Source organism: Zonotrichia leucophrys, chromosome 6 (genome assembly GCF_028769735.1).
Source record: "Zonotrichia leucophrys gambelii isolate GWCS_2022_RI chromosome 6, RI_Zleu_2.0, whole genome shotgun sequence".
Lineage (NCBI taxonomy): Eukaryota > Metazoa > Chordata > Aves > Passeriformes > Passerellidae > Zonotrichia > Zonotrichia leucophrys.
Window position 1 is genome coordinate 23138525 of NC_088176.1, and position 20214 is coordinate 23158738.

The 20214-nt window shown below is 37.0% G+C and overlaps 1 long non-coding RNA gene across 1 annotated transcript in view; it reads left to right on the forward strand.

Annotated features, from left to right (window-relative positions):
• The window catches only part of LOC135449670 (uncharacterized), an 88021-nt gene that overhangs the window by 35789 nt on the left and 32018 nt on the right, over nucleotides 1-20214 (forward strand). The gene's annotated exons all lie outside the window — the stretch shown is intronic.

A 20214-nucleotide genomic window follows, 5' to 3' on the forward strand; every position in this document is an offset into this window, starting at 1 on the left:
AGAGACTTAAATTTGTAGGTGAATAGTTTTTGAAGCCTAGTAAATAATCCCATTATGCCTCTGTTTGCCATTTTGTGAAATGGAAATAAGAGTATTCCTTGTGCCGGTCAGATGGTTGGAATACTCTTGTGATAGGCCTTATGGAAATGTCTATGTGCAGTCTTTAAAATGAAAAGTACTCCTTTTGGAAATAAAGAACTGCAAAATTAGTCTCTATCTACCTTAAGCTTTATTCCCACTTCTTTCTTTTATTTTTCTTTCTTTCTCTTTTCCTTTTTTTTTTCCCTCCTGCCTGGTTTCAGGGGCTCAGTGCTGCAATGAATGGAGCTTTCTAGGGAATGCAGCTGTTCAGTCCTAGAATTAATATGCAAATGCTCTTCTCTTACTGAAGCAGGGGAGGAAGATGGAACATAGCTGTATTTTCTCTAATCAGCATACTCCCTTTTTCATTTGGAACTACAACAAAGCTGACTGTCAACTACGCAAATAATGGAATATTTCTTTCTGCAGAAATAAACATTTTCATAAGCATACATTTCTTGAAAGCTTTTACTGACCAACCCAAACAATATTTTAGTTCAATGAAAAAATATATATTTAGAACTATTCACACACAAATCTTTCATGCTTTTTCAGTAAAATAAATAGAACAAACTAAATGCACTGACAGACTGCTAATTTCAGCTGCAGAAGCGTAATACAGAACTGCAAAATTACTACCACTGGATTTTTTTGCAAAACACAAATTCACATATTGGAACTATGTGTTTTGTAGAGGACCCATTCTGCCCTCAGATTTACAGGTGGGGGGGTCTCACAGAAACACCTCAAGTCTGATTTGTATGCCTGATTCCCCACAGGACAAAGAGTGTAGAAGTTCTACTCCAGAGAAATAATGAGATTTTACCATTTTCTCAGCACAAATGTAATTCAACAAGATATGACATGGTAAAAAATTCGACTGCTGTCTTTAATTAATCCACATAAATAGAAAATATTTTAGGAATTCAGATATCCAAGGCCACCAAGTCAGCTATGCAGAGGGGATCAGTGATTCCCGAAAGTTTTAGTAGAGTGGAAGAAAGGGTACAATGGTTGTTATGAAGAGGGCTTTTGATATTGCATAATATGAACATGGATTGAAAAATATGTACTCTGAAACTAGTCTGTGACAGGCCCTGTGTTCCTTTTTACTGCTGCCTAATTTAGTTTGTTCCCTTTTAGCTCAGCCAATGCATCTTTACATTTGACTGCAATTTCTTTGGACAGTTTGAGGTAACAGTAAAATAAAACTTGAGCAAGGAACACAGGACAGTGTTAAAGCTAAAAGCAAGATTCTAAAGTCAGAACCAAGAACATTAAATCAATAAAGCAAGCTATTGGAAAACAATGAAAGGATTGAGGCTGGAACTGCAGGGTGGACTGACCTAAGCCAACTTAATCAATAGCTTGGCTGCTGAGTTGGGAATAAACAGAACTACTTGTAGGTGAAAAAGAAAAATGTGACAATGGAACCTTAACTTCTAAGATACATCTAAGCCAAGTAACTTCTGCATTGAAGCAGTGCAATTTGGCAGTGTCTTAAATGGCTGAATGCCTTAGTGAATGTGATCTATGAGCTGTGTCTGGAACTGGTAAAACTGAAGGACAAAAATAGTCCAATAACAGACAAGACACCCCTCAGCTGAAGGGGTAGAAACACCTGATATTTCAATCAGGCATGAATTGAATTCTGTATGGCACTGTGTATGGCATGAATCGAATTCTATTAAAGGTGGCAAAAAAGTTTTATTAGTCTTAAAATTCTTGACTTCATTTATGTCCTTTTAGAAGTCTTTTACAAAAAAAAAAAGTCAGATGGTCACATATTAGGTGATTTACTCTTTTTCCTTGTGGAAGTGCTGTAAAAAGAAATAGGTGAGACATTGTGAAGAAAGAAAAGCAAAATAAATGAAATTGAAGATGCCTTACTGTAGGACAGTAAGATAAAATCTGAAGTAACTTTCTGAGCTGCCTTTCTGTTGTCATCATGATCATAATATCCCCTTTTTAATTTGCCCCCTAATTCTAACACAGGCAATTTTTGATTCACTTTTGTGATCTGTAAGCTGCTCTTACAAGATGTGGCTTATATGATGTCTGGTTACCGCTAGATGCCTGTTAAGTATGTGCTGGGCAGTTAACTTCAGCTTTGTTGGCAGATTCATTACATTCATTTACAAGTCCATGGGATTGTGGCCTATTTACACTCCAGGTAATTTTGGCACTGGTCACTGAAATAGAGTAAGCACACAAAAATTGATGGTCCTATTATCTCTCACAGAACAGAGAGCTATTAAAAAAACCCGAAACAAGCAAACCCCACCCCAACTCTTAAATCTGTGACTCTAAGTAGCATTTCCTTGAGAACCAGGCCCAACTGTGAGTAGGAAATCTGTCCACACAAGTGGTAGTTAGAGTTCATTTTCCTTTTTTTGGCGCTAAATCAAGAACTGCACAAAACTTCAGCTATCTGCAAAACTGTTAGCCAATCATGACCTTTCCCCAAACTCCCACCAGGTAGCCTCAAATGCAATCTCTAGTTTGTCTTCTGAAATTATAAAACTGCTCCTTTTTCACTTGGATAGCTTTTATATATTTCATCAACCTGGATACCTAATTTAAATTAAAATTGGTGATAGTGAGTGTGATAAGGCTTTGCCAGCTAAATCTTTAATGATACAGACATGCCATTTGTAATATCACTTAATGTTTAAGATGAAGGTCAGTGAAGCCCTTGGAAAAATCTTTCTTGGGGTCTCCTCTGTCTTCTCTCACTGCCTTACCTGTTCCCAGACAACCAGTTCTCTGTGCACCCAGAGCAGCAGTTGGCACCCAAATTACCTGTTAGACACACAATTAATCCAAAACAAATAAGTCTTTTTCTTTTCCTCTTTTTTTTTTCTTTTTCTTTTTTTTTTGAGGGAAGAAAGGGGATATGTGTGAAGTACTGGGGGAGAAAGAGGAGCACTAGCACTCAGGAGGACAAGAATGTGTTCAGCCCTTTCCCCTTCTTCACCCTTGTGGGAGTGAAACTCTTGTGCCTGATACGTAGCACAAGGCTGGGCTGGGACTGATCATTTTTTCTGATACCAAGCCAGACTAGTGGGGAGAATGTGGTGCTGCTCTCTAATATTTGAAGAAGTTGTCACTGGGACAAATTCTGCATTTTCTCAATTTCTGTGAACCTCAATAAAAATAACGATTTTAAATATGATTTTAAAACATGCTCAGAATGTGGATTTTTTTTCTATGGCATGCTAAGCATGCTTCCTCTGTGCTTGTTTCTCATTCTTCCAATCCCTTTATTTTCAAATATTTTGCTATTACATGTCAAATGCAGTCAAATAGTATTAGAGTTGTAGCTGAAGTTTGAAATGATACAGTTTTAGTTGGTATTTTTAACCAACTTAGCCTATATTTAATTCATGGTTGAGGCCTAGAATGTGGTATGTTTGAGAGGGATTGTCTTTCCTGAAGGCAGCAATCGTCTTCCATACTGTTTACTTCTACAGCTTCAAATCCTTCACATGTCAGTGATAGGTTGTTTGCTCACACTTGGAATATCTGAAACAGATGGTAGTAAATAAGTGCCAAATTAATTTTTCCACCAAAACCTTGTATTGAATTTAGAATCTTCATCAATCTCAACAGGGAATGCAATTTGTCTTTGCTAAGTTCTGCTTCCTTAACAAGCTGTCAGCCTTTGTTTCCTGGGTTTTCTCTGAAATAAATAGCAGAATATCAAAATACCATCAGATTCTCATCTTTACCACAGCTTCCTTACCTCCATCCTTTTGTGTTATCTTTCATGTGATGATGGAAATCCTGTATTTATTCACAAGTGCGGAGGTCCAGACAAGCTTCCAGACTTAGGGATACCTGAACCTCCAAATAAATCTTCATCACTGAAAAGAACTGTCAGAATCTTCTCATCAGGCATCTGCAGTTTCTGACACCATGGGGGTTTTTATATCTTTCATTGTAATACCTTGGTGCCTCATACTTTGAGGTGAATTGGTCAATGTCTGTGTCATAAGGTGAGGGTTTTTCATCTGTGTTTGCCAGATATAAACTGGAGGGACAGTTTGTCTTGATGCTTTGCTGTTCAAAGTTTTTAAGAGAAAACCTCATGAACATCTAACTCCAACCTTTCATTGCACTGACCATGTTTTCCCAAGCCTGGTTTGTAAATTCAGGATGTCTTCTGTTGTTTGTCCTGCTTACTGCTTACAGTGGTTTGTATGGAGTTTTACACTGAAATGTTCTGGGACAGCTTTTCACATGTGCACATATCTCTGTGTGTGTGTACATAAATATCTATAAAAATACACCTTTACATGCTTGTATACATTAATAATTCATAGCTGAATGATTTGTTGATTGGAGTTTGTCTCTCTGCTCGTTGTATTAGCGAAGTGGGGTCTCTGTGAAAAGATGCAGTGAAAGAGAGTAGTTTTATAAATCTTATAGAAACTTGTTTTCAACCCAAATACTTTGGCTCAAGCAAATTAAACTCTTTCAAGGGAAACCTAGATTATGTAATTTTTCGACAGATTTTCCTGTCCCTGTCAAAGACATGACTCAATTAAAGATGGATCTTCGGACCACACTATACAAATGTGGGCAAATGGAATTAAAGGCTTTTGAGCAGAATGAAATAAGTTATTTCACTATAGATTTGCTGTGGACATTTCCTGCCCTTTGCTTCTCTAGCCATGCAAATTACAGCATGAGAAATAGCTTCTAACCTTTTTTTATTATGTCACTTTTTTGCACCTGAAATTACATTGCAGAAATCCTATTCTGAACTCTGGTTTCCCAATGGAAAGCTTAGGTCATGCTAAGTAGCCTGGAGGGATGCATTTGCCTGATCAAATTTGATATATTCAATGTATCTTTCCTTGCTTCTTCCCTTCTCCTGGTACATCTATTCTACAAGCTTTAAGTCAGTAATCAACTTCAGCACCCACCCATTAGAGTGATTATTATTTTACAATATGTAACGTCTTACATTTGGACCTCACTGTTCCCTTTATGTAAACATAAGATGGGAAAAGATTAAATTTGTACCTTGAGTTAAACTGCACCATATATATGTAGGGAGACAGCTTTAGACTTGTGTTCCTTTGATAAATTAATGCCTGTTAAAATAGAAAAAAATCTTGTCATTGAAGCCACAAAATGTACAATTATGAATCATCAGAGGAAGTCAAATCTTTCATTTCCTTTTCTCTAGTGAAAAGAACTGTATACTGGAAAAAATCTTCTTATAAAGGAGGCAAAATAACAGTTTGGGAAAAAAATCTCAGATATTCTTTAGGGTATTTTAAAAATGCTTGAGGGTATTTTTGATTAAAAATGAAAATTAAAAAATCAGAATTGTCACAGATTAAAAAACATGTATCTGAAACCAAAAATAAAGTCTCAAGAAAATCAGATGAAAATTTTCATGGAATTTTTAAGAACTTCTCTTTGAGATCTCATCTGTTTTAATTCAGATATTGTGGAAATTTGGTAGTGGATTCAAAAGCTGTTGAGCTGGTGTAAAGGACCCATTGTATTGTGACATACCCTGATTAATCCCTTTTCCATAGAACATCATCTTAAAAATAAACAAGATAAAATATTTTGTTATTTTCTATAAGAAACATGAACATGAATAGTTTCATGGTTAAAACATATACATCTCAATCTTGTACAATTTCAGAGGTTAAATATTTCATAACCTAAAGTTTCTCATTCAATGAAAAACTATAAACCAAGCATCTGGAGAGACAAATATTTTATAATAAAATGAGGTCTTTTTGATGTGTTTCTGAAATTTAATTACAATTTTACTCAAATTTGGCAAATTTGACATTTAGCTGTGGAGAAATTGTTTTGGGGTTGATTTTTCTTATTGTTTTAAGATAAGCAAAATAATCTGACCATGTTATACACTTAGTGCTTTGTATTTTGCTAGCTTTTAAACCCTCATTCTATTTTGTGCTAAACAAAATTAAATGCCATTAAATAGCTCATTGAGTGAATGAGTAGGTTTTAGAATAAAAGTCTTTTTACATTATCCACTATTCCACAATGCCTCCTTTCCTATTTAAATTAAAATAAAAGTATTAAATTATAGAAAAAAAACCCCAACCTTGTCATCTCTTTCACTTATTTGTCTTCTTAACATGGTCTGCAAGAAAAATCTGTAACTTGCTTAATGAGGTATGCTCTTTCAGTCAGGTGAGAGAAAGTAATGTACTGGGAACTAGCCTAAATAAATCAAAACCTATCATACAGATGTTCAAAAATGTTTAGAAGCCTGAAAATGCAAATAAGCATTGGCTAAATTTTTTCTAAGTGCCTAAGTCAGATGCCTGACTCTCTCTAATTTAAGAGGGATTTAGCTGTCTAACCTGCCTAAGTGATTTTGAAAAATAACAAGCTGCCTATTTGCATCACTAGGTGCCTAAACACTTTTGGAAAATTTGTCCCTGAATGTTCATAATAAAGAAAAATGACACATCAAAATATGGAACTTTAGTTTCAAAGTAAGATTAGAACAGAGTTTCAGAGAAGTCCAAGCTGGTCTTACAAAAGCTTATGAGGGATGACTGTGGGTTCCTAAACTTTTGTAAGCCCCGGTCCATGAATAAACCTACCATCTTAGCCTAGATACCCCAAATGAATTTTGATATTGTCTGATTATGCCTAGCAGGCCAAGCTAGGTAATGATAGTAACCAAATGGTACAGTTTGAGTGCAATCCCAGGTATTCAACCATTAACATGGAGTATTCCCTTTGCTATAAATTGCAGGAGTTCTGATGGTGAAACCCTTCACTGATCCTGGCAGTATCCTTTAGTGAAGTGCCTTATTTAAGAAAATGCGTTGCACGTGAACTAGCCATGTATTGCAAAGTAGTGCCTATTGAAGTTTAATTAGTGTAAGTGGCATATCCAGTGGTTCATGTAATTAATTGCAGATTACACATTACAATATCGATGTTTTCGATAGTGGCGTGCACAAACCTGCAGTGAATAGTTAAGCATTCAGACATCAGCTGGCTAGATACAGGAGCATTACCAAAGTTGAGTGGCAACCAATATGACAAGCATCCATTCTTTTTCTAAGTTCTGTTCAGGAAACTATATCTAGACATGTACAGGTCAAGTGGGAATATAAGTGAAATAAAATTCAGTTGAAGGAAATGCAGTTTTGGGGAAAAAATTATATTTATGCCATATTTTTGTCGTACCCTGCTCCCCAAAACTCATATCCATCATAGAGAGGAGCACAAATGCTTGTAAAAATTATTCATTTGGACATTGTTCTTTCCTTCACGGTAGCTATCAGATGCTTTTTTATTTTACATGCTTTTGAATTGCCATTTAAAATAATTTAGCCATTCATGTCTTCTTTCTTGTTCATCATATCCTATTTGAGAAAAGGGTATTTAGTGTTTTTTACTGGGAGCTTATCTCAGAAATGTGTAAAAGTAGCTAGTCCAGAATTTGATTTGTTCAAATTTGCGCTTTGTCACAGAACGGCTATTGTACAGGTTTGGGCAAGTTATTCTGTCTTGCACTTCAATTTTCATCTGTAATGTGGGGACAGCCCTGCTTTATCTCACAGGAATATGGTTGTGAATAAACACATGAGGGTTTATGTTGTGGTTAAATTCTTCATTTTGGAGATGTTAGGATAAGCTTGTTATGTGGATTTAGGTGTAAAACACACTTTGCTTATAAATGCTTGTCCATGTTTTATAGATCCATATGTCTAGGAAAACTGTTTGGTAGAGTGGAAAGTAGAAGAAACTAGAAATTAACATGCACTTGAGTGTGCAACAGAGTTTCTGGCAATTTCTCGCTATTGAATAGGCATAATGCAATAATGAACTTCAGTGAGACATTCATAATGCAGATGGTGCTGCTGTGTTCTATGCAGATGGCACTGATTTACTGCTATGTTCAACAAAGTAAAGGATGTTTTTCATTGTTAGAGTGGATTGACAGCTCTGGGCAGGAGTAACAAGATTCTAGACTGTCTTTCCTTCTAGCTGACTGAGTATCTTCAAAGCTGGAAACCAGGGAGAGCCTGAGGTAAATAGTCCAAGACAGTGTTTCTGTTGCACAATTCCTGACAGGTGGCCATTCCTTGTCAGGTAGTTCTGAATGTCAAAGATTCAGTATGTAGGACTGAAAAACGATGGCTCTTTAATCATGGTCACAAGAATATTTAAAGTATGATTTTAACCATTCACTTTGTTGTGTGAGTAGGCAGTGAGGAACTGCAGATGTTAAGTGTGGTCTGGAGGGAACCAAGGCACATAAGAAGGCCCTTCACTTTGAAAAGTCAGGAATACAGCTCTGCCTCAATCTGTTTGCTGCCCATTTGAAAAAAAAAAGACTAGGATAGTAGAAAGAAACTGGCTTTTCATATTGCCAAAACCAATGAGAACCCTGAGTTCTTCCCTCTTTTTTTTCTCATCCCCTTTCGGGTTCCCTTTTTTCTCCATGCCAACACACATCACAAGCAGTATCCTCTTCCTTTGTAGCCATGGGCAGCCTGCCTTGGAGCCAGGACTGCCAGTCACACCCCATTGTGCCTGAATGAGTAGCAGTTGTGTCAGGAGCACAAATGTAAGGAAGGACAAGAGCACCAAACTAATTTTAACTTGTGACCTGAACAAGGGTTTGAACCAAGTCTCCTGAGACAGAAGGCCATTGCCCTTATTTTTCATCTGAAAAGCCATTTGGACTGCATATAGACAGTTCCCCTTGAGAGATGGTGTTAGATTGATGTAGTGCAGTGTGAAATGGGAGTGTAAATGTATGTGATGTTCATGGGCTGGTGAATAGAGCTGGTTTACTATGGAATGAATTGCCAGCAAAATAAACGGGCTACCACTAACCCCATCTACTGCTTTTCTTAGTTGAGGATTTGGCTCAGCTCCAAATACACATTGCTTGTGACACATTCTTTGTGACACTGACATATCTGGAAAAGTTTAAATGCTAAAAACTTGTTCTCATTTCTCTTATGGATATATAAGAAGAGAGAAAGTAGCTTAGAGGAGTGAGAAGAATAGAAGGTATTTATTGCTTCATTGTCACAGTGCTAAGAACTCAGTTAAAAGTCAGGAACCCTTTGTTTAATATGGATATGTTTGAAATTATCCAGCCTTTGTATTTAATAGCCAGGGAGACGTACAACTCTATTCCAGCCTTCAGTGAGAATGCAGACAAACAGCCTTTTACATTGCACTAAATATTTTTAAGGAAAAAGGGCATTTTTTTAACTTGCTGTTACTTGAAAAATGTAAGAGACTTTCAAACGAAACTGAAATGTTGGGTACCTACTATTTTCCATTATCTAGGCCACTCAGGAGGGCACTTTTCTATACAAAGACTACATTTGATGCTTTATAGTGAAAGACTTGGCAATACAGTTAAAAGTGATCTTGTTTTTCACCTGGCTTATGGTCTGAAATGAGTGTACTACAGGCAATTTGGAGGTTAGTGGGGGACTAAAATATTTAATAATTCTTATTCTCCCTAGATATAAGAAACAGTGAGAAATAAGAAGATCCTGCAGATTCTTTTAAGTTCTTTGCATTATCTAAGAGCTAATAGTCATCTTGCAGGGGAAAAAAGGTGCCTTGTCAATTCATAGTATTTCAAAACCTCTTACTGTTATGGAGTTATGGGGTTCTTACTCTACCCAATTTATAATGATATTGCCTAAGAATGAAAATGGTTAAGCATGAAAAATTTAAAAGCAATGGCTTTAAAATTAAACTGCTGAGGTCAAGCTAGTAGTATGTCTACAACTACAGCTTTTTCAATACTCTATGTGTTCTTTAGCTGTTACAAGACACAATGGGAAATACATTAAAAAACTAGATAGCAGTTAGGTAGTGGTAGTAAGTTTGGGATTATTATGGTTCCTTTATTGAAAGTTAGATTGGTTGGTCCACTATAAATCTCAAATAAGCAGATAATTGTGGGAGCCAAAAGAGAAAGAAAAGAATAGGTTAAGGTGTTCAAACCAAATATGATGCCAATAAAGATTAGTAGCTTTATATACATGTATATATTTCACATGGAAAACTAAACAGAATAATGTCGATTGCCTGAGGTAGTGAGAAAGGGCGAAAAGTCCAGAGAGGATGAGGAACTGGTTTCTTGGCAAGTTGAGTTTTTAAATAATATTGAAAAGGTGTGACTAAAGAAGTAGCTTACAATAATTTTCCTGTTCTAAGTAAAAGTGGATTGAGGTATGGAAAGGAGACATTCCTTGCTCCTCATCCTTGTACTCTACAGAGCTCTGTCAGGATCAAAAATAGGAACTGGCTTTCATAAAAGATATTTTGCTTACAGTCATAATATGTGATTAAATTTTCAGGAGGAAAAAGTTTATTGAGATTTTAAAAGATCTTTGACGTGAATCCTTTGCATTCAAATATTCAAGTTTTTATTGATTTCTTAATAGTAAATCTTCATTTTTTTTTGTGTGTGCGTGTATGTGTGATTATATGAAAGAGATTCAATATATCATAGAACCCCATATGAACCAGGAAAGTTCTGTGTTGAACAGTCATCATGTGTGGTAGGATTGGCAAGTGGCAATATTTGCAATTGTCCCATTCTGGCTTTGTAATCAGAAGCTATGCTAAAGCAAGTTACTTAACAGAGATGGCAAAGATGAAAATATCAGTGTCCTGGAAGGCTTATAAATCCTAGAATGCTCACAGCTGCTATTAGTTCTTTTTTCACATATTCTTGTTTGCTTTTAAAAAGCTTTCCTTAAAATTACTGCACTTCTCGTTCTTCATCCAGAACTCTGATTTATACCAATAGCTGCTGAATAGTAATGATTATTTCTCATTATATTAATTCCTTTGAATTCTTGTATCAGCATTTCTCAAGAACAACCTGTGGAAGAAAACAGTTTGTGTTGTGAGCTGCTTATATTTCCTTGTGTTACAGTGAATATAACCCGTCAATGCAACCCAAACCCATGTGTCTTGGAATTAATTTTTAATTCTTATGATGTGGAGGTCAGTTTTTTCCCATATGGATTTCTTAATGTACTAGGAGAAAAAGCATTTTATTTCAGGAGATATGAGATGGTAGCTTTGGAGGTCTGAGGAGTAGCTGGACCAATACTTTGTGATCAAAATGATTGATGCTGACTTTGATTTTTTTAATGTGAATAAAGCACATTTTCTTGGCATGTATTCCTTTTTGATCCACTTTTGAGGAAGAGAGGGAGATTGGAACATCAGCTCTATTATTTTTCATCCTATTTATTGATGTTTTTTCTTAATTTGCTTTTTGTTTTGATAATTGTAAAAAGTGAAATCACTTTTTACAGGCTAAATTCAAATGTCTTTGCAGCAACTGAGTGCAATATTTAGAGCTGAGTGTGAAATTGCTGCTTTTTTGAGAGAGAGCGTGGTTTTAGGGGCACTATTTGGGTAGTCTTTCTCCTGTGTTTATTAAGAGCACTTTCAGAAATTAAAACTGAACTAATAGAGATATTTAATCTTTGTCTTGTATATTTTTTCATGTTCATGTTTTGTTTGTTCAACATGTTATTTTGTGTGATATTTGACCTAACAATGATTCTGTAAGAAATATGATAGAAAATTCCATGTTCAGTAGCTCTTCAAGTCAGAATATGTTGTACAGGTCTGGTTTGGGAGAAGAAGCCAACCAGAAAGCTCAGTGAAAACATTAGTTTCTCTCTCCTGCCAGTTGCAACAGTCAGATCAATTTCACAAAAAAAAAAAGAAAAAAAGAAAACTGAGCAAACCTATTGAGTAATAGATGAGATGAAACCTTTTTCTCATGTGGTGATGTGCACATTCCTGTTTGCCATGGTCTGACCCTCTGATAGAAAGTTGCCTGTGGCTCTGAAGAGTGTGGCTTAAAGCAACAAGCAGATATTTGGTGTCTATTCCACTTTATCTGTTCATTAGCAGGGTTTTGTAGCACACAAATTGTGTGCCAGATCAAGTGTTGCTTGGGTTCTGCAGTGACTCCCAGAGAGGACTAATCTGTGACCACCAACCTCCTTTCAGTTAATAAATTAAAATCAAACTGACTTTTTATTGTTTTCGTGGTCAAAAGAATAAGTGGTTACCACTGTTAGTAACTCAGCTCTGCAATTTTATGAGGTGTGTGAATGAAGGTGAATTACAGCCGTGGCCTTTCAAAGAACAAGCCCCAGAGCAACCTTGACCAATGTGGTGCAGACATTACATTACACATAACCAGGGCACTGCCGGCGATTTCTTACTGATCTGCTCTCAGTTATTTTCCACAGTGCAACATGTGCAAGAAACGTTGACTTAACCTCAAGTTGATTTTCTTTCTGAGGGCTCAGGGATCTAGGAAAATTGTGGTTAGCATTTTTAAAAGTTTTTTTCTGAACTACTTCATTTGTTCTAAATGTTGATGTCACAGAGCAGATTTTTTTTTTAATCAGTGTGTTGATTCATCAGGGTTACTGGCAGAAGCCAGGTTAGGAGTGCTGGTTTTTTTGCCAGCCCCCTTGCCAGCAAGCTGCCCACCAGCTGACGGGCGACCTGACAGGCGTCCTGGCTTTCCAGGGACTGTCCTGCAGACTGCTGGGCACAGAGGCTCCCCAGCTGCCCACTTGATTGCTTGCCAGGCTTCCTAAGCCGAGTCTCTGCAGGTGCAAATCCTGCTGTTCCATCAAGAAAATAATTTGTTTCTATAAGCAAAGCACTGCAGCCCCAGGCAATTAGTAAGGCACTAAGTTTGGCAACAGGGAGCGAAAATCTGACAAAACATGGATTCCTAGGGGCTTGTGGTCTTAGTTCCTAATAGAAAACCAATTTGGGTGACTTGAAACTTGTGTACTGGGAAAGGAAGGAAAAGTCTTAGAAATAGAAAAGTCTATCCATTTGATGAAATGGTTATATGGAAAAAGAACTTCAGCTTTGTTCTTAGGTAAAAAAGTTCAGTTTTTACCTTTGCTTCAATGATTTTAAAGATATTTTAGGAAGTTTCTGACATCTTTATATTCATATTTTAGGGAGTTCTCAGCTGTGCAGGCCTGAGTTTGCTTTGGAGGTCAGTTCTAAGCTCAGTCATATTTCATGGAGTTTTCAGGTTTTTCTGTACTGGAAAGTCAAAACTACATGGTGCAAAGGAACCATTAGAAACAAATGTTATATATTTTCATTCTTCCCCACCTGCCAGGATGTTTCCTTGATGGCTGCAGCCAAGAAAAGCATTACAGATGAAGATCAGATTAAAATAGATTGATTTAGAGTCTGCAGCATACTGCCTTTGGGGAGATTTCTCTCTATAAAAAAGATTTATGTGTGTTCTTATGTATCTGTATGTTTTATACATACACATGACATAGAGTGCAACAGGATGCAGAAAGAGATAAATCAGATAGGTCTGCAACTGTGGAGGGATGTCTGGATTTAGAAGAGGGGCTCCAAGAAGGCCTGCAGACTTGCGGTGTGTGTAGTTATTTTATTGATGGGTCTGGTTTTTGTTTTCAAAATGCTTCAGCCTTATCTTCTTTACGTATTAGTAATTTGAAAAACGCAGGTCACTGAGCTTGCATGTTATGGAAGTTAGAATCTGAACGTATGTGTGCCAGAGTGAAGGACATTCTGGCAGCCCAGCATATGGAATTCAATTTCTGCACTGTCAGGAGAGCAGAACTGTGGATGTACACATGAAAGGCAAGTCTGGTAAAGTCTTTTTCATATAATTACTGTTTTCAAAATGTGAAGCAAATTATCTCATACAAGACACTGTTTGATAGTGATATGCATTTTACTCAGTGAACTTCCTTGAAATTCTGCCTTTCCTTCATGGCGCTCTAATACAGAGACCCAACACAGGGTTTTAAGATTGTCTCCAGCCCCTTACCTTTTCATTTGGAGCTTGAGACTCTAGTTCTGTGTTCTTTGATGCTGGACCTACAACATGCTGAATTTGTCACAGAAATTTGACTTCAGCCTGGCAAGTCAGAAAGATTGAATTTCTTTTGAATTAACCAAAATGTTGGCTAGATGCTGTCTACCTTGAGAGATGAGCTCACAATACAAACTTTCAAAACCTTGAAAACCTGTTAAACCAACAGAACAAGTTTGTGTAAGTGATTAATTCATGTGTTGGATCAACACTTAAGTCTGCTTTACAGAGTTGGCTTTAGTTAGTAATCCTTTATGGCATTTTCTACTGAAGCTACAATATAGTGCCAATCATACTAAAGGACTGCTGAAGTAAGACCTTTCCATCTAGAAGGGTTATATACTACAGATAGTAGTTAATTAACTCTATTCATTTTGTGCCATAAGCCTCTTTGAATTTTGCCAGACCATTCAAACAGACAAAATCACATCCACTGCAATAAAAATATCATCTACAAACACATGTTGTCAAATGGAGAGTCTGAAACAAAGAATGAGAAAGAAAGGTGATAAATACAGAGGCAATGTGAATTCAAGGTAAATCTCTTGGTACCGATAAAGGGTAAAAATCAGTGTGAAGCTATGTACTGTTGTTAAAATCTTGAACAGAGGCTCTTGCCCTTGCTGACACTTTCCGAATTACAGCTTCGTCCCTAATTTCTTTTGTGTCTGTCTTCTAAAAATGTGGTAACAGAGGAGGAGAAAAGCACAGTTCATCATCTTCTCTGCCTCTGATTTTTTTGCCACGTAGTACATGTAGTAGCTGTCCTTATACAGCCATGCTGTTGAACTGATAGTCCCAGTTCCATCTGTATTTTCATCCAGTAGTTGGATTTTGGACATTATAGTAACCTGGGGCAACAAGCTCCTGGCTGATACTGCAGACTTCCTTCCTGTGGGCCACCAAAAAGAAAACAGGTAGCACAAGTTTTTGCACAGCTCAAAAGAAAGATCTGCTGCCTTTCAGTTGAAAGGGTTTATGACCTCATATTCGTGTCTGGATCATGCATCTTTTCGCTAATCTAATTTTTGATTCATTGATGCAGGTTGAGAAAATGCCCTGTAGTAGGGGCCTCTTTCTTGACTTCACAACTTTTTTGTCTAAACAATATAGTGGTACCTCAGCACTCACCCTGCACTGCTAGGTAGGGCTGGGTAAAATATATAAATGATGTGCATCTTTGGACAGTTTAGACTACTGCTGATCTAAGAGTTCTTCCTGCATAAAGCAGGTTAAATAAAGCAGGAAGACACCAGTAAATAGCTGACCTCCAATTATCATGTACATAAAGAACATTTGAAGGTTTGAACTGCTTCAAATGAAAGTTGTTTTCAGCCTTTCAGTGTAGGGTTAGTATAGGAAAACTATTTCCATTATTGCAATGCTGAGAAGCAGCTTGTAGCAGACAGCCAGACATAACTCATACTGTATGGAACTTTAAATACTATTTAGAAAAAACAAGAGGCCTTTTTGTCTGTTTTTAGACACAGCTTTGAGCTTTCTGGCTTAAATACTCCCAACATCTCCTTTTTATTTTTTTTTTTAATTCAGCTACATATTGTTGAAATAGCAGGGCATAAACAATCAGATGAAGACAATCTAATGATCCTTCCAATGTAGAATCAGTCAGGTTTAGCCTAAAAACCCCAAGGTTTTTATTTTGCCTTTTTAATCTGCATATTGATGCTGCCTTTCTTGCTGCACTTTTTATTAATATGAAAATCACAGAGTCACAGGATGGGTCAGATAGGAAGGGATCACAGTGGGTCATCTGGTCAACCTACCTGTTTAAGTGGAGTCATTCCAGAGCCTCTTCCTATAGATTTAGGTTGTTGCACATATTGAATGTCTTCAGTTCTGCTGTTGTGTGTTAAATAACAAAACTATGCTTTTAAGACATAGGGGTCCATGTACTACTGTTATATACTAAGAGCTGACATCCAGCTAAATTCCAATGAATAGCTGCTGAGTATGATAGAGCTTTGGAAAGGAAGGGCATTATGCATTATTTAAAGATGTTGCACAGGATTGCTTTACCCAGTCTACAATAAGACAGAAATTTCCTGACATTCTCCTTAGCCAACAAACAGGATGATAATAAAGAGCAGCTGCTGAAATAGCTGTGTTTTGAGGCCCTGATTTGATATTGCAAAACCTTTTATTGCCAGCAGTGATATGAGCAGCACATACATGAAATTAAGTTGCAGATTTCTGCTTGTGTTGGTGACAGTTACTGGGTGGTGGAAGAGTTTGTACACTGGACATATTGGTCTAGAGTAGACCAAATGAGTCCTACAAAGTCATTTCCAAAGAAGCAGAATTGGACTGTGGAGACAATTAAAAATTAGGTGTTATGGCGTAAGTTTCATCCTTTATAGACCTGCCATTATTTTACCATGACATGCCAAATAATGATGCCAGTTTCTATGCCGGTATTGCTGGCCATCCTGTAGGTTTGGACTGCTGTAAGTCAAGGTGGCACTTGGCCTGTAGACTACATGGAGAGAGGACACTATTGCTGTGTCTAACCTTAACACAGAAATGAAAATTATTTTGACATACTTTACAAAAGTGCACAAGAGTCAGACATGTCCACTACCAAGAGGATTGTCCTACAGACCTTGTGTGGTGTTATTTGTTCCTGTGTTCATTTATCAGTTTTGGAATTATTTCCACTTTAGTGATATCTTTCCTGGCTTGCTAGACCTGACCATAAGGGCTTACTTGAGTTTTGGCTGAGGTATGTTAACATCTGTTCCTTTTATTTTGATGTATTAAAGAAAGAGAAATACAAGAAGCATTTGAAAAAGAAAAACCAGCCTTACAACTATTGAGATCTGCTTCTGAGAACAATTTCAGTCTGTCCAAAAGTTATAAATATAGGTTAGGAATACTTTCCTGGCCATGTAAGAATTTTGTTGTGTTCCTGTACAAAATGGCAAGGTCAAAAAGCTTATTCTGGAGTAGGATACAAGACAAGAACAAGTGAATTTCTTCTGTGTTTACTGTGATTCATTCAAAAAGGTTAAGTTTTACTTGCATAGTTTTGGCAAGAATATAGGAGCTGCAGCAAGGATATTTCTCCTTTGCTCATTTGCTAACACCAATAATGAGCAAATCCCATATGAAAATAGAAAAAAATGTGTGGGAATCCTAGTTTTTTCACTATAAGCATTTTTTTTAAATAGTGAGAAATTATTGCCATGCACTAAAACTTTGAAAGCTTGGTTTCAAACACCTGACAAGCTATTTTTTTCTTTTAGACTCTTGAATTTAAAGAGCTCACTTTAAAAATTTGCTGATGTTACTTTAGAACATATTTATTCCAGCTTCACTGGGCTGCAGGTTGCCTCCAGGAGCTCAGGAATGTGAGTCAGAAATACTGCTGTGCAGTTCTAAAGTCTTTAGGATAAGAGGTATAAACCACATGGAAGAACTAGGAAGACCACTGCTTTTCATATCTCAGATGTTATATGCAATTTTAATACTTTTTTTTTCTTATTTGCAACATTAGCAACAGAAAAGTGAATATTCTTTAATAAACCATGTTGGTCTATAGTTCCAGGAATTTCTGTCAGCTGATACCCTTTAACTCCTTGTTCCTTGCAGATGGGAGTGAATAATTGCATTTGCTGAGAGGTAGGTAGGCAGTACCACACAGGGAGGAGAATGCTCTAAGAAGCAACAGAGAAGTCTCAGCCTGCCCATTTCTCTTCTTCTGAAGACCTTGGGGCAATAGCTCTGCATTCCAGTCACCATAGCTAAACCAAACTTGCAGCTGCATTTTGTTTTCATTGGCTGAAAGAGGCCACCTCTGAGGGTCCTGATCTCAGTTCTAAAGAATTGTTCTGCTTTGGAGGCCATGTAGGCCTCCAGGAATTGTGGATTATTTCAACAGGTAAATGAGAACTGACCAGAGTGTGTTACTGCAAAGCCTATTTGAGTTTGTATATGCCCAAACCTTTGGAGATCTAGAGGCCCTACAGAGTTGCAGCACTCCCAGGATGCTGTTAGGATGCCCTACATTTGGGTTTTTCCATGCTATCCCGAGAACTGTCTTTCTTCCCAAAGTGAACTTCATGTTAGTGGGACATCTTAGAGCTTTGGGGTTATTTGGAAGTAATGTTTCTGCAATTCAGTGCTAATGCTGCCTTTGGAAGAATAGTGTTGCCTTTCTAAAGTGAGTATTAAAATATCTTAAAATGTGAGTGAGTATCTTTCCTTGTCTGTCCAGAAGAGAAGTATCCTTGATGCTAATATGAAGTCCTTTAACAATTGTGTGCATGTAAAGTATACACTTGTGTGTTTATTAATCTGCCTGATAATGATGGGCAGTAGCACGTAATTCACAAATAAAATGACATAAAAAAGCAAACCCAGACTTAGCTTCAGAAGCTTTGACAGAACAATTGTTATTGCCAGAAAGACAATTGGAATGTGAATGTTGTCAGCCTGCAAACAAAAATTAGCTTAATTCTTGCTACATAGAATGTACTTAGACCCTGAGAAAGTGAAGAAAAATACTTTATGTATTTAAGAAAAGAACCCAAACCTTTAGACTCAATGTTTTGTATAAAGCAGTAAGAAGCCCAAGTGTGCAGCAAAGCATGGAGACTGATGATATGTCTGAAATGTCTAGTTGCAAATTCTCCTGCAAGTCATCAGTAAGGTTTATTAAGGAAATTAGAGGTTTTTAACTTATTCTTGAATGTCTTTTAATATGTTTTCAATGTCAAAATTATAGCACCATAGGTTACACATTCCTAGCTGAAAATCAGTGTCCTTTTTTATGTATTGAACTGCTTGTGCTGGATTACTAAAGCATGTTCTTCCAAGGGAACTTCAATATTATGGACAAAACTCATTACAAATCTTTGTTTCCTTTCATTATTTTGTAACTGGAGAAGTGGCCCAGACCACAACTCAGATACAAGGATGTTCCTAGGCAAGTTCTGCTCAAAACCTAAGTACAGCCAAATAAAAGGATAGGCATTTTCCTCCAAGTCAAAAGACACCTGAGGCTCACCCTGAGGCTGGACCACAAGCCGTGCAGACTCTCTGTGTGGCTGTACATGGAGCAGTTCTGGACTCCTTAGCGATGGTATTTCCCTTGCTGTCTTGTGTCTTCATTCCAAAGCCTTCAGTAATTCAAATATTGAATGCTAGGGTGGTAGCATTCCGCCCTTCTCAGCCTCCAGAAGCAATTGACTTCTTGGTGTCCTTGGAGGCTTGGAGAAATAAAACTATGCTTTTGGCACAAAGGACTTGAAGTGTCCCTCAAGCAGCCAGAAGAGAGGATTCAGCAAGTTTGCTCTGTTGTTTGGATTGTTATATGCATTTATTTAGGTTATAAACTTATCCGGTGATAATGCTTTAAAATAGGGTTGCAAAGATACATGTTACTTAATGATATGCCCAATTTAACACTACCTAGTGGTGAAAAACATGCTTCCCAGGGTTGTGCAAGGAGAAAAACCACAAGTAGTTGTGCATAACTTAGTTTTCCAGTGGAAGTTCAGGTTGTGCCTCTTACATATGGGGCATTGATTTTGAAAAGGGACAGCTAGCACCTGCTTGAGGTACTTAAACTGACTAGGAAAACCTGTGGAAACCAAATGTCTTCACCCAGATGTTGCTAGTATTCATGTTGCTGTCTGTGCTAGATGTTTTAAATGGCTGTGGCTTGCTTATGGTTATGTATTATAGCTGCACTTTTTTCTTAAAAAATTAGTTTGATTTTAGAATAATCCATATGCAGCTGTCTCCAGCAAAATTTTCATTTAACCAAATGTTTCTACTTCCTACTATAAATATCAAAGCAAGCATTTTGCTCAGCTTTGGAATTTTTTCAGATGTCAAGTATGTGTTCTGGTTATTGTGACTTCTGCCTTGAATTAGTGTCATATTCCATTACCTGGAAGCGTTGGCATGGAGAAAGCTTGCACTGGTTTGCTGTGTTCTCTACATCTTCCTCACTTCTCTTCAGGAAATATGTTTTTATTGATGATGGTGGAGACAAGAAAGTGAAAAAATCCCAATAAATGACCACCTTTAGGATCTACAAGTGTTTCTACTCTCTCATCTCCCTTCACCTGTTATGTATAATAGTTCTTACTTTCCCCATGTTCTACTCCCTGTGTTCACTTTGTCTACAAATCTAAAGTTAGAGGAATAAATACCGTGATATGCAGAGAAATACATTACACAGAGTGGTT